The sequence below is a fragment of the Colossoma macropomum genome, unplaced genomic scaffold (genome assembly GCF_904425465.1).
Source record: "Colossoma macropomum unplaced genomic scaffold, Colossoma_macropomum, whole genome shotgun sequence".
NCBI lineage: Eukaryota > Metazoa > Chordata > Actinopteri > Characiformes > Serrasalmidae > Colossoma > Colossoma macropomum.
In genome coordinates this window covers 12,376,462-12,389,056 of record NW_023494791.1, presented here as the reverse complement: position 1 = coordinate 12,389,056, position 12,595 = coordinate 12,376,462, and positions in this window count along the sequence as shown.

Below are 12,595 nucleotides of genomic sequence, written 5' to 3'. Positions count from 1 at the left end.
TCATACTTCACGCAAAAAAAGAAAGAAGCAAACAAACAGTTCTAAGTTACTCTGCACTTTAGATCAGGAAAAGCTACGCAAAAGAAACGAGAAAAATCACAGCCTGGCAGTAGATTTGGTTACAAGTTTATAAAGTTTAGTTCATGCAATTACATAAGTTTATGCTTCTGAGCAAAGCAGCACTTTCTTTAAAATGAAATTTACCTTTGCTGTAATTCTTTCTAGTTGCTCACACACACCTTTTAAAATGTCCCAGTGTTACTCTCAACATAAAACAAACAGATCAGAACCGAGTGTGGCTTCTTTTAGGTTTTAAGGGCTGATACAGCATAAAGTATAAAATGAAAATGAAGAGCAGTGACATCTGAGGTAAGATCATCCGTGATCGCTTCATAACTGAATGGGAATCAGTAGAATTTAAGCACCTGCAGGTTCACTTGCACAATCTGAAAACAAAATCTGAAAAAGAAACTGTCACTGAAGACAACAAGCTTTTTAAAAGGTTTAAAATAAATAACTGACTTGCAATTAAGTAACATATTAAATAAAAAAAATCACTGAGCACTACTAGAAAAAGGCATCAGTGGGTTTTGTCGCTCAACATAGCTAAGAATTTTGAAAGAGATAATTCAACTGATATGCAAATCATCCAACCACAAGTCACTGAGTGTGTTTACATGCACTTAATATTCTGATAACTGCAGAAAATCAGATTCGTCAGTAATCCGATCAACACATTTATATGCACTTGAGTAATCAGATAATGTGAAACTCCTGGTCTACATGACATAAACATAATGTAAAACTCAAACTTCATGCTGCTGCTTTTTAAAAAAAAAAAAAACATTGCCCCACTTTATCTGAAAATATGAAAATACATCATTTAGAATATTGAAGAATATTTAAATCTTTCATTTCATCAAGCATGTAATTGGTTTCAGAGTCACTCCAAAAGTGTTTTACTGCATCTCGCAGCAATGCAGCTTGCTTATTTTCTGGCACAGCAATCTGTTCTGCACATGCACAGACCGAGAAATCTGAAAGAAATCAGAGTAAGAGATTACATGCACTAAGAAGTCTGATTACTGAGCTAAAATCTAGGTCTCTTAATCTAATTATTTAATCAGACTTCTAGATCAGAGTATGGTGTTTACATGGCCATTTGAATAAGCAGATAACTGCTGAAATCCGATTATGATCAGATTATTGAGTGCATGTAAGCACACTCATTGTTTTTGCATGATGTGTAGAAGCAGGCAACTGCATTCCCTAGACATTCCTCAAAGCCAAAGATGCAGCCAAGCTAGACCATGTTTCTTGACCGTTACATTGCTTAAGTCCCATTTTGTAGAATATTTCAAATGTGGCCAAGAATCTCCCCTCACCTCCTTTGTGTGCAGTGCAAGTTTTAAAATTAATTTAAAAAATGCTGGAAACACCTGGGATTGGATAAGAAAGCACCAGAGTTTGCAATACAATGTAAGTTGTACACGTAAAACATAATGAAGTAGCTTTTAAAGAACGACGCTGAATCTATAAAAGAAATATGTCACAGTGTTGGGCACAATAGTCTTATTCACACAATGTTGGTACCGCCAACTAAGGCTGTCTTGATTGTTTGTGACCAAGTACTGAAGAGGTCTCTCCTACGTTGTCTACAGCCTAAACTTTACGATGCTTCTGGTAACTGTCTAAATGACGCTACACTAAAAACAGACCCACATGAAACAAAGTTGTATTCTTATCAACTTGCGAGCATAGTTCATTTACTACTTGTTAACTGAGTTAAAGGAAAATCTTGAATAGCTTTTACAGACAAGATGCCATGAACTTCACAAACTTTCTTCAATCCAGTGGCTACATCTTGCTCTGAAGCCGTCATTGTTGTCACAGTGTGTAGAGCAGACAACTGCTTAAAAAAGTGTTTCCATCAACCCCTTACATGGCCAGGGCCCGCCAAAGTTTTATTACACACTTCTATAACCTAAGAATAGTTCAACCAGTTTGCATTGAAGTCCCTGTAGTTACTGAATAATAAGCCTTAGTATGTAATAAGCCTGAGATTTTAAGGGCATAAATTAGTGAAAAGCAGTCAACAGAAGTGCATGCACATGCCAGTGTGGATATCCTATCAGAGCATAACAGAATTTGGATAGTGGTGTTCAGCTTAGCAAACAATTAATATCAGACTGTCCACATGCCGGCAAGTGGCCCTGAGCATCTGAGGCTGGGAGTACTGGGTCCGACCTGTTATTGTGGTATTTGCCTGTGACCCATTTAGCTTCCAGAGCAGAGTAAATGATCAGCTATATCACCAAAAAACAGCACGAGAAGTTTGGACTGAAGACTGAGATGAAAGACGAAGAGATAAAAATGAAGGCGAAGGAAGGAATGAAAAGATTACAGAGGTGAAGAGCTGCTGTCTGGAAACTATTGCTGCTAAAAGTGGCCTTCCTTTCACTGTTTTCACAAAGAAATGCAGTGTGTTTACTTCACGCTTAGACCTGAAGGTCTATTAACCTGAACAATTGTCTAGCGTCGCTCTAAACACATTACTGAGAATACAAAATGCACAGTAGAAAATTAGAACTGTGTGTTTTAGTTCAGTGAGACAATCTGGCTAAAGGGCAAATAGATTAATGAGCACTTTCTTTCTGCTGAGTGTGTGTGTGAGGAACAGAAAGAGATAACAGAAGAAACAGCTCCAAGCAGACTAGTAGCACCCTCATTAATAAAGAGGAATGTCGTCCAGTGCTGTGCGTGTGTGTGTTACAGATACAGCCCTTCACCGTAAAAGGTAAAGACTTTGATTTGGTTAGTTCTCCAGTTCAGTGGCAGTTCAGCAGATAAGGGGAACCGCTCAGGCCCAGTCGGACTGGGGGAGATTTTGTTGTTTTTTTCATGGCTCGTTGCAAATAGTGTGTGATTCAAAGAAAGAAAGAAAGTACTGTGGACGTATTCGCTGTGAAATTAGCAGTCATTATTACTGAAGAGATTGCTTCCACATGTGCAAGCTGCCTATCAAACTGCCCAAAGGAAAAAGAAGCACAAACAAGCAGAGATAGAAAGAAAGAGAGGTATCAGGGAGAGAGAGTTTGAAGTGTTCCCTCTGTCAGAAGACACATGATAGATATGCAAAGGGAAAAAGATGACTGGAGGGAGGAATTCTTGAGCTCATGGTGGACATTGCAATATGCTGGTAGCATGGACGTGAGAAGTGGGGGTGCTGAGGGGGGCTGCATCACTGTCAGATTTCAGGATTGTTTAACTGTAACTGCTAAACAAACAAACTCAATTCCAAAAAGTTGGAATAATGGGCAAAATGCAAATAAAAGCAGTGATTTGTAAACTGTCTTTTACAGCTATTCAATTTAAGACAACACTAAGAAGAGATATGTAATGTTTTACCTCATCAACCTTACTGATTTTTGTAAATGTTCTATATTTGTCAATTCCAAATTTGATGCCTGCTACACATTCCAAAGTTGGGACAGGGGCAGTGCAAGACTGGGAAGTTTGTGGGATGATCAAAAATACCTGTATTGGACCTGTATTAGTAATTTCATCATCTACAGTCCATAACATTATTAAAGGTTCAGGGGATCTGGAAAAATAAAAGACAAGGTTGAAAACCAATACTGAATGCCCATGACTTTCAATCTCTCAGGCGGTACTGCGTTAAAAACCAACACGATTCTGTAATGAACATAACCACATGGGCTTGGGATTACTTCAAAAAAACTCTTGTCGGTAAACACAGTTCACTGCTGCTTCCACAAATACAAGTTAAGACTCTACTATGCAAAGCAGAAACCATATATCAACAATATCCAGAAACGCCGCCAACTTCTCTGGGCTAAAGCTCATCTGAGATGGATTAATGAAAAGTGAAAACGTGTGAGTCCGCCTTTTAAATTGTTTTTAGAAATAATAGATATAGTGTTCTCCAGGCCAAAGAAGAAAATGACCATCCTGATTGTAACCAACACAAAGTTAAAAAGCCAGCATCCTCCATGGTGTAAGGGTGTGTTACTACTAATGGCATGGATAACGTGCACACCTGTGAAGGCAACATTAACCTCTTAAACCCTTAAAATCCCAGAAGCGCTTATTACACACTAAGACTTATTCAATAACTACAGGGACTTTAGTGAAAATTAAAAAAAACAGTAAATAATCATGTTATCATAGTAGATCATAAATATCACTTTTAACTGATCAAAGTGCAACCAATCCCAAACAATTGTGGTTCAAAGTTTCCTTAATTCATTTCCATAATTTAGTTATTAACTAATCAGTAAGTGATCAACTGTTACCATATTAGTTCATAAATAACTCATCACTATGATAATCTAATATACTGACAAAGAGTAAAGACTTGTTAACCAGTAGCATAGCCAGAACTTTTACAAAAGGGTTGCCAGGTTAGACCCAGTGATTCTACTGGGGTGGCAAAGGCAAAAATAATGATTGGTTAACAGCGTTCTTCTGTGCGTATACACTATTCTACAAAATTAACATAACATAAAAATGTGTTTATTCACTACAATTATTGCTGAATGTAAACTGAAACTAAGTTGACGTGTTTTATTCATTCATGAGGTAACACTCCCTGAAGGGACTTGAAGGGCAAACGATTAACATGGTCCTAATTTTGTTTGCTCAGCAAGGTAGTTTATCACAGTAGGCTCCTTATTGACGGTGACTGACTGTCTCACTGTTTAACTAGGGTGACAAGAAGGGTGACAGTGCTTCATGCTATGTGGCACTCAACAACCCCGGGCTACACTCCTGTTGTTAACCAGTCTGGAACCTTTAGATCTTTGGAACATGTGGACATAATTGACATTACAGGAAACTGTAAACGTGTGTGTTGTTACACTTGTTACAACATCGTAATTAATGATAACCTACCATGACAACACTTAATTATGTCATGCTTAGTTTATAAGCACTTAAGTATTAATTAAGGAACTGAATTGTACTTAAGGAAACTGTAAACATGTAGTTACCACAGTGGTTGGTAATTGGTTACTAAATCATTGCATTTTAGTCAACATAGTGGCTTATTTTAGTAAGGAGTAATTAACTATGATCTACTATGGTAACACACACAAGTAATTTTGGAGCATTTGTATTGGTCCATTTATCATGAAATGTTAACGTAATCTGAAGGGCAAGCAGGTGTTTTTTAAATTACGCAAAAAGTAAATTAAATCAATGGTGACACTTTATTTTGAGTGGTCCTTTTAAATGAAACAAACACTCAAGAGACTATCAGTAACATGTCAAAAACATATGAGGATTAGGATTAGGTTTTGGGTTGAGGTTAAGGTTAGGATTAGGGGTTAGGGTTAGGTTTTGGGTAAGGTTGGTAAGGTTAGGTTTTGCATAATGGAAGTAACATATTAACGATACATCTACTTAATGTAAATAATGTATCAACAGAACATCTACAAGATAATTACTTCAGTGTATTCAGATGCTTCACTACTAATATGTTGTTGATGTGTTACTGATACTCTGTTAAGGGTTTATTAATCATCAAATCAAAAGGGAGAACAAGTTTTTCTCCTGTGTCCAGTGAGAAAATGCTGTGGCACAATCAGAGTGTTCTTCAACGCCAGTGAACTTCCTACAGAGAAATAACTAAGAAAAGTGCTGTAAATAAAAAAAAAAAAATCTATAAATACAAGATGGGGATGCCCCCCTTCTAACACTCACACATGCTCTGACTGTACAAATGCTCTAGGAAACTTCTTAGAGAATTCTGAAAACCTTTTGAAAACTGAAATTCTGAAAGCTGCAAGTGGTTGTTTACATTTTCACCATTAATCGATGGAATTAAGGCCTGCACTATTTTGAGCCACAGTAATATATAATGGCTGTATTTGGGGAAAATGTGTGAGAATGAATGGTGCAGTGTTTATGAATGAATGGAAACTCATTACGTCTTATATAGTAAAAACTACAGTGGTTGTAACAGACAAGCCTTGCGTATGAGAGCTAAATCAGCAGCACCGTTTGGGCCTAAAGTGGGTTGTTTTTTCTTTATTTCCATGCCGATGTTCCGCCTGTTTTACTTGTTCGAACAGAAGCACATAAAAAGTAGACAAACATACACACAAGTGACAAGACTGTTCCATTGCTTACCAATTAATCCTCTCTAGACTTGGTTTATTTTGCACGTTTTTTTGTTGAGCGTTTAGTTTGTTCTGGACAGATTTCAGTGGGAGGGAGGGGTGTTTGTGTGTGTGTGTGTTTGTGTAGGGAGGGTTTTGGGGTCCATACTCAGAGGGGTCCCTCTCCCTGACAACTGTTGTTGGGGCAGAGGAGGCCAGTCAATAGAGTCCATTCAGTGTGCATTTCCTGTAGAACAGAACCGGAGAGAAACGGAGAGAGAGCAAAAAGAGAGAAAGGGAGAGAGAGCTAGAGCGAGAGAGAAGAGGAGGGAGGAAACAGTAAAAGTTTTGCGCTGGCATCTCCTTCCTGTGTGAGTTTTTGTGCCAGCTGTCTTTAAAAATGGACGGCTCACACACAATGCTCTGGCCTCCGTCTCCACTAACTCGCCATTCTAGCCATGCCAAGACAGCCCAAGCGTGATCAATCAGCACATCTGGAACAAACGCGCACACACACACACACACACACACACACACACACACACCACCTGCAGACAAGGAAAATCTGGACACCCATCATGCTCATTGTAAATGCATATCATTTGCACTACAGAGCCTTCCTGTGTCTAATACTACTGTGTTCTGCTGAGCTGGGAAAGAAACGAGGACAAGAAGTAACACAAATCATATCCTATAATACACCATTATTCATTTTCTCTCCAAACCGTCATACTGAGCCCAAGGGTATGTGTATGCATGTGTATGTACGAGCATGTGTGTGTGAGAGCCTGCTACAGGGCCGATAACACACACAATGCTGGCTGGAGTTGTTCCTCTGTGAGGCTGCCAGATGACTCTGTAACTGGATAAAATTTATGCATCCACTACCTGAAGAGGAAGCAGAGGGGAGTAGTGTAATATGCACAAGATTTAGCCTTCTCAACCTCCATTACTTTCAGCCATATCCTCAGATTTATGAACGGAAATGCCACAAATCTTTATCTCATCTCAGGCAAAGAGGTAATGTAGAGGTACATAGATGTGTTAAGGTTCACCATCATCTATAATCATTACGTCTTCTCGTATCTACAGTCTAATACATTATGTGCAAAGAAGTCTAGAGTAGAACATGCATGTGCACAATGGAGGAGACTGAAACAGACTGTGTGCACAGTTTAGAAGAGACGTTTTACTATTCCAAGCACTTTATCTCCCTAAACCACAAACATTTCTCACATCTTTTGGAAAACTCTGACATTCAGAGATTCATACAGACTTCTTCGGCGTCATTATCGTTGTCTTTTTTATATAGTACTTTTTCATGTTCTTCCTATAACCATAGAACTTAAGGAATACTCAGTGTTTATTACATTTAATTTCTATCTACTGCATCTGTATTGTATGGTTGATTACCAGCTTTATTACCAGTCTGTACTATATATATAGCAGAACTCAAAGAGCGTCAGCACCTGACCACAAATTTCTATTATTTCTAGTTTGAAAATGAGGCTGTTATTATTATTATTATTATTATTATTATTATTATTATTATTATTAGTATTATGCTTATGCAGCAACACATTTTACAACAATGGAGACAACCAGAGGTGTAGTCCTAAGCTTTATTTATTTAATTTATTTATTCAAGAAATATTAATACTATATTAAGATCAATACCTTTATTAAAGAAAGTTGCTTTTTTTTCAAAAACTCTTCATATCCAAAATTGCTACTGATGGATCTACAGCATTTTGGAATTAAACTCTTCATAGATAGTTTTGGAACAAACTGAACAATTAACTTGATTAAGTATTTAGAGCTGTGATATTTACAAGAATTATGCTATGTTTTATTTAAACCCAAGGTATTAATTAAGGCAGTATTAAGCTAAATATATATACAAAATCATCATTTATATGGTCATTTCTGTTGGAAGCAGTCTGTCCCAGCCCTAACCTCTAAATTTCAACTGGTGAAAATATTTACTTTTTTGTATGTTTTCATTGTATTTTTATTTCTTTAAAGTGAAGTTATTAATATGTAATTTTTAAATAAAAAAAACCTTTCAAAAAATGCTGTCAAAACAATAATCAAAAAACAATAGAAGTGGTTTTACCCAAAAACTCATCTTTAGAAGTCACTGTATGGAAACTGCCAAAATACACCTGACTAGCCCACTGGATCCAACATATGAGACGCCACCATACTGTCAGAGATGGGGCATCCCGAATGGACTGTTGGAGGGAGACTGTTACTGTGCTAAATCAAAGTCAGTCTAACCTCAGAACCTGGAGAAGGCCTGATGTGCCGTAGTTATTCAGCTTCCTCTTTACTGTCTGAACCTGAAGAGCATGATTATGTTAATTTAGCTCAACCAGCCCAGTACCAGGGCAGCAGAATTACTCATACAGTGTTTTTCAACCTTACTTACACCCCACACACACATACATATGTATATATACAGACACACACACACACACAAATGTATTATTCTCAAGGGCATCAAAAACCCATACTAAGCATTATTGCCAGGTTTGTAACGGAGCACATGCAGAACAGACAGAAAAAAGAATGAGCGAGAGGGGGAGAGAGATGTTGCCTGGCAACCAGACTAGCTTGGCAGGTGCCTCAGTCGGATGCTTTCAGAGTAAACCCTGAGTCCTGCCACTCAGGTTTTTATTGTATCTGCTATAGAGATCGGTGAAGTCCCTGTATGTCAAGTACATCTAGAAAAGAGCTTTGAACCACGTCTGATTCCTCTCAGCAAGCACACCTCGTACTTCAACCCTTTCCCTCTAGCAGACATCACAGACTCTTCATTGACAAAATGAACCTCCCTTCAACTATCAGAGGATCTAATTCATAACTGCACTCCAGTGACTGCTGCTTAGTATTGGTTCTTTCAGTTTTTTAAGCGATTTTTGCCTCATTGTAGTCATGTCCAATTTCCTTCCACTAGCTAGGTCTTCATCTATCAGACGATGCAAAAAGGCTGGGAGGGTGAAGGCTTGCACATGCTTCCTCCGAGACATCTTTTCAAACTGCCTCAACACGCTTGGAGTAGAACACTAACAGCCAATTCTGTAATGCCAGAAATAAAGGAAAAGTAAAGGTCATCCTACTATATCCATGCTCTTCTGGACTCCCGGTCATGGATGGCTGCAGCATCACCAGTGGCCAGTTTCACCAGCTGAATGTAAATTCAATCATAGCCTAGTTTTAACGTAAACTGCCACTACATTCAAGTGATATAGTTTCAATATAGCTTGAAGTTATATCTTAAAATTTACACATACCCTATTGTTGGTGTAAGTTCTGCCTTAAAAATCAGTTAAAATGGCTGGTCGGTTTGATCGACGGGAAAACATACAAGAAAACTACATCTTGGTTTGCGTCGGCAACCACTTCTGCAGGATAGATTACACTTGTTTTCATCGATCAGAGATAGAAAAGATCACAGACCTCCTAGCCGCAGATTTATATAACACAGACAGTAGCGGAGCCCCGAGTCCCACTTTGTGTCTGGCACTGAGATATTTTTCTAGAGGGTCATTCCAAAACTTGGTGGGAACTCTGTTCAAGTCAACTGCGTGCAGAGCAATAAAAGCAGCTCCATCAGTGCTCAGGGTGTGTGTGGTGCTGACTTGATTACCATACCATACATAATGTATAATGCAAATATACCTAACACAGCTAACATCACCTTTTTGTCATTCAGCAAATTCAAATAGCGATTACATTAGCCACAGCTTGCTAACATTACCAATCATTCAGTGCCATTAAAATAATGTGCACGAGAACCCCAGTTTGAATATTCCAGCAGCAGAACAGAATATACACACATATAAGAGATGGACATTACTTTTGAAAACACCACTTTATTGTACAACACAGTCTCTTTATGAATTATAGCTAATGCGACTGACAGACCTTAAGCAAAGTAAAGGTGTCACAAAAAGAGAGAAATGTGAGCCATTTCTCTGCATGTAATGTTTCTTGGTTATGCCAGGTAGTGTTTACTAATTGGCTGCAGAGTAAAAACGTCCTGTGCGACAGTGTTTTGATCTACTAGTTTCTAGTTTGCTCTACTAGTTAAGATGTACCGTAAGTGTCTGTGGTGCAACCGAAATTCTGGGTGTCACTAGTTTAAACTAACTACTCTAAACGTAAGGTCTGGGATGGACTTTGCACCCCAACTGACGATTGAACTTACATTCAGCTGGTGCATCTGGCTGCAGGGATCTAACTCGTGATCTCCTGACAAAAGCCTTACTTGAAAATACAAAAAAGTCAAAAAGAAGTGGGTGCAGACGAGATGTCCGGTATGGGGTGTTTTTAACGTCTTCTTGTTTTTGCATTTTTTTCATGTCCTGCACTTTATTGTTTTACAGTATTGTTCATTGTTTATTGTAGATCCATACATGCACAGAGCTGTGCTGAATCCAAATACACTGAATGTCCAAAAATATCCAGACACCCTTTATAATTAGCTAATTCAGCTACTTTAGGATGCACCCATTGCTGACACAGGCATTCGATTGTGCTCATACAGCCTGTATAATCTCCATAGAAGAGCATTGCCAATAGAATGGAACACTCTGGAGCAGCTGCACATGAGCATAAAGCCACCATTCCCATTGCATTGGATAGAGGGGTGTAATGTCTGCCCAGTACTGAGCTGTGGAGCAGTGGAGATGTATTATCTGGAGTGATGGAGCTCCATCCAGTAGCTTTGGAATGAGCTGGAGTGTCATTTATGATTCAGAACTAAACATCCAAGATCACTACCTGACCTCACTAAAGTTCTTGTGATGGAATGCAATCAAATCCTCACAGCACTTTTACAACATCTAGTATAAAACCTAACCTGAAAAGCAAAGGCTAATACCACATATATATGTACATTTGCTGCTGTTGGAACAAAACCTTGTGTCTTCTTTTCATTTTTTCGTTTTTCAGTTTTTCAGACATACTTTGAAAATGCATGTCGGCCTTGTGTGTAAATTTCATGATGAACGGACAAAAAGAAACAGACCAAAATAACTTGGAAAAACATCTGGTTCCATTAACAGTAAAGTAGGTTTTTTCCTTCTCCTGTAAAGTTACTAGTATAGATAGGTAGACAGTGTACCACAAAATGTAGCTTCTGAAAAAAAACATTTTACAAAGTCAGGACCATTTTATTTGTCTCGACATTGTTGGTTAGCCCTGTTTTTATCTGGGTTTCCTTTGAAATCTGGATATTCTTTGTCCTGAAAAAAATGGAAAAAATGAAAAAAATCACATGCACACACACACACACACACACACACACACACGTGACTTGAGGCCAGGGCAGTGTTGAAGGTGTTTTCACTGATAGACATAGAAGCCTGAGTGCATTCTCTCACTCAGCCATACCAACCACCACTTAACACACTTGACACACTTCCAGAAACATCCCAAACTAAAAATACAGACTAATGGAGGGTGTCATTACCGTGTGTGTGTGTGTGTGTGTGTGTGTGGGTGTGTGTGTGTGTGATGGTAATGAATGTTGTCATTAAAGGGAGAGGTAAAAAATAACCGCATGTTGAATTTCCAGGCCCCACCCGAACGACTATAATGCACAGCAGGTCTGAGTGTACGGGGGCTTATATGTGTGCATATGTGTTTTCAGGTGAAATGAAGGACAACAAAAAAACAAAACCGAGAGAAAAAGAAAAGCCTCGGGGTCACATACAGCCTGCTGTACACTCATCCTTTCAACTCTCACCCTTTCATCTATCACTCCCGCTCTCTCCTCAGGCTCTGAGTGACAGAAAGAAAGGAAGAGAGAGAGAGAGAGAGAGAGAGAGAGAGAGAGAGAGAAAGAGAGAGAGAGAGACGCTTAATTTATATAGAAGGAAGATAAGAAAGGAGAGAGGAGATGAGGTGGGAGTGGTTTGAGGAGTGTGTGTGTGTGTGTGTGTGTGTGTGTGAGGTTACATTAAGGACATTAAACCATTTTTCGGCTCTTGCCCTGAAACAATGAGACACTCAGAGGCAGAGGAGAGGAAGATGTGGGAGATCTAAGAGCACAGAGAAATCAAAGAGAATCACAGAGAACACACGCCGACAGGCACACACGCACACACACGGGCACGTGAGCAGTACAGCAGATATTTTTAAATCCTGAATTTGGACAGGCCCATTTTTAATATTGCTGCAGATCCCAATTTAGAGCAAATACTGAATCTACTAAATCCAGATATTTTCTCTTTTTTCCATTCCTCTTTTCTGCACAGACTCTGAGAGACAGATAATCTGAGAGACTAAGTGTACTTGTGAAATATTTATCTCTTAACTGTACTAGGCATTCGGATTGAGCATGCACTGGACATGAACAGTTGAGATCAGTAGCTTTCCTTCTGAAAAATAAAAGCAAGCATTATTGCCGTCCACTGAGCGTCTGTCTGTCTACAAAATCATTCGCTGTCACTAACAACAAAGCT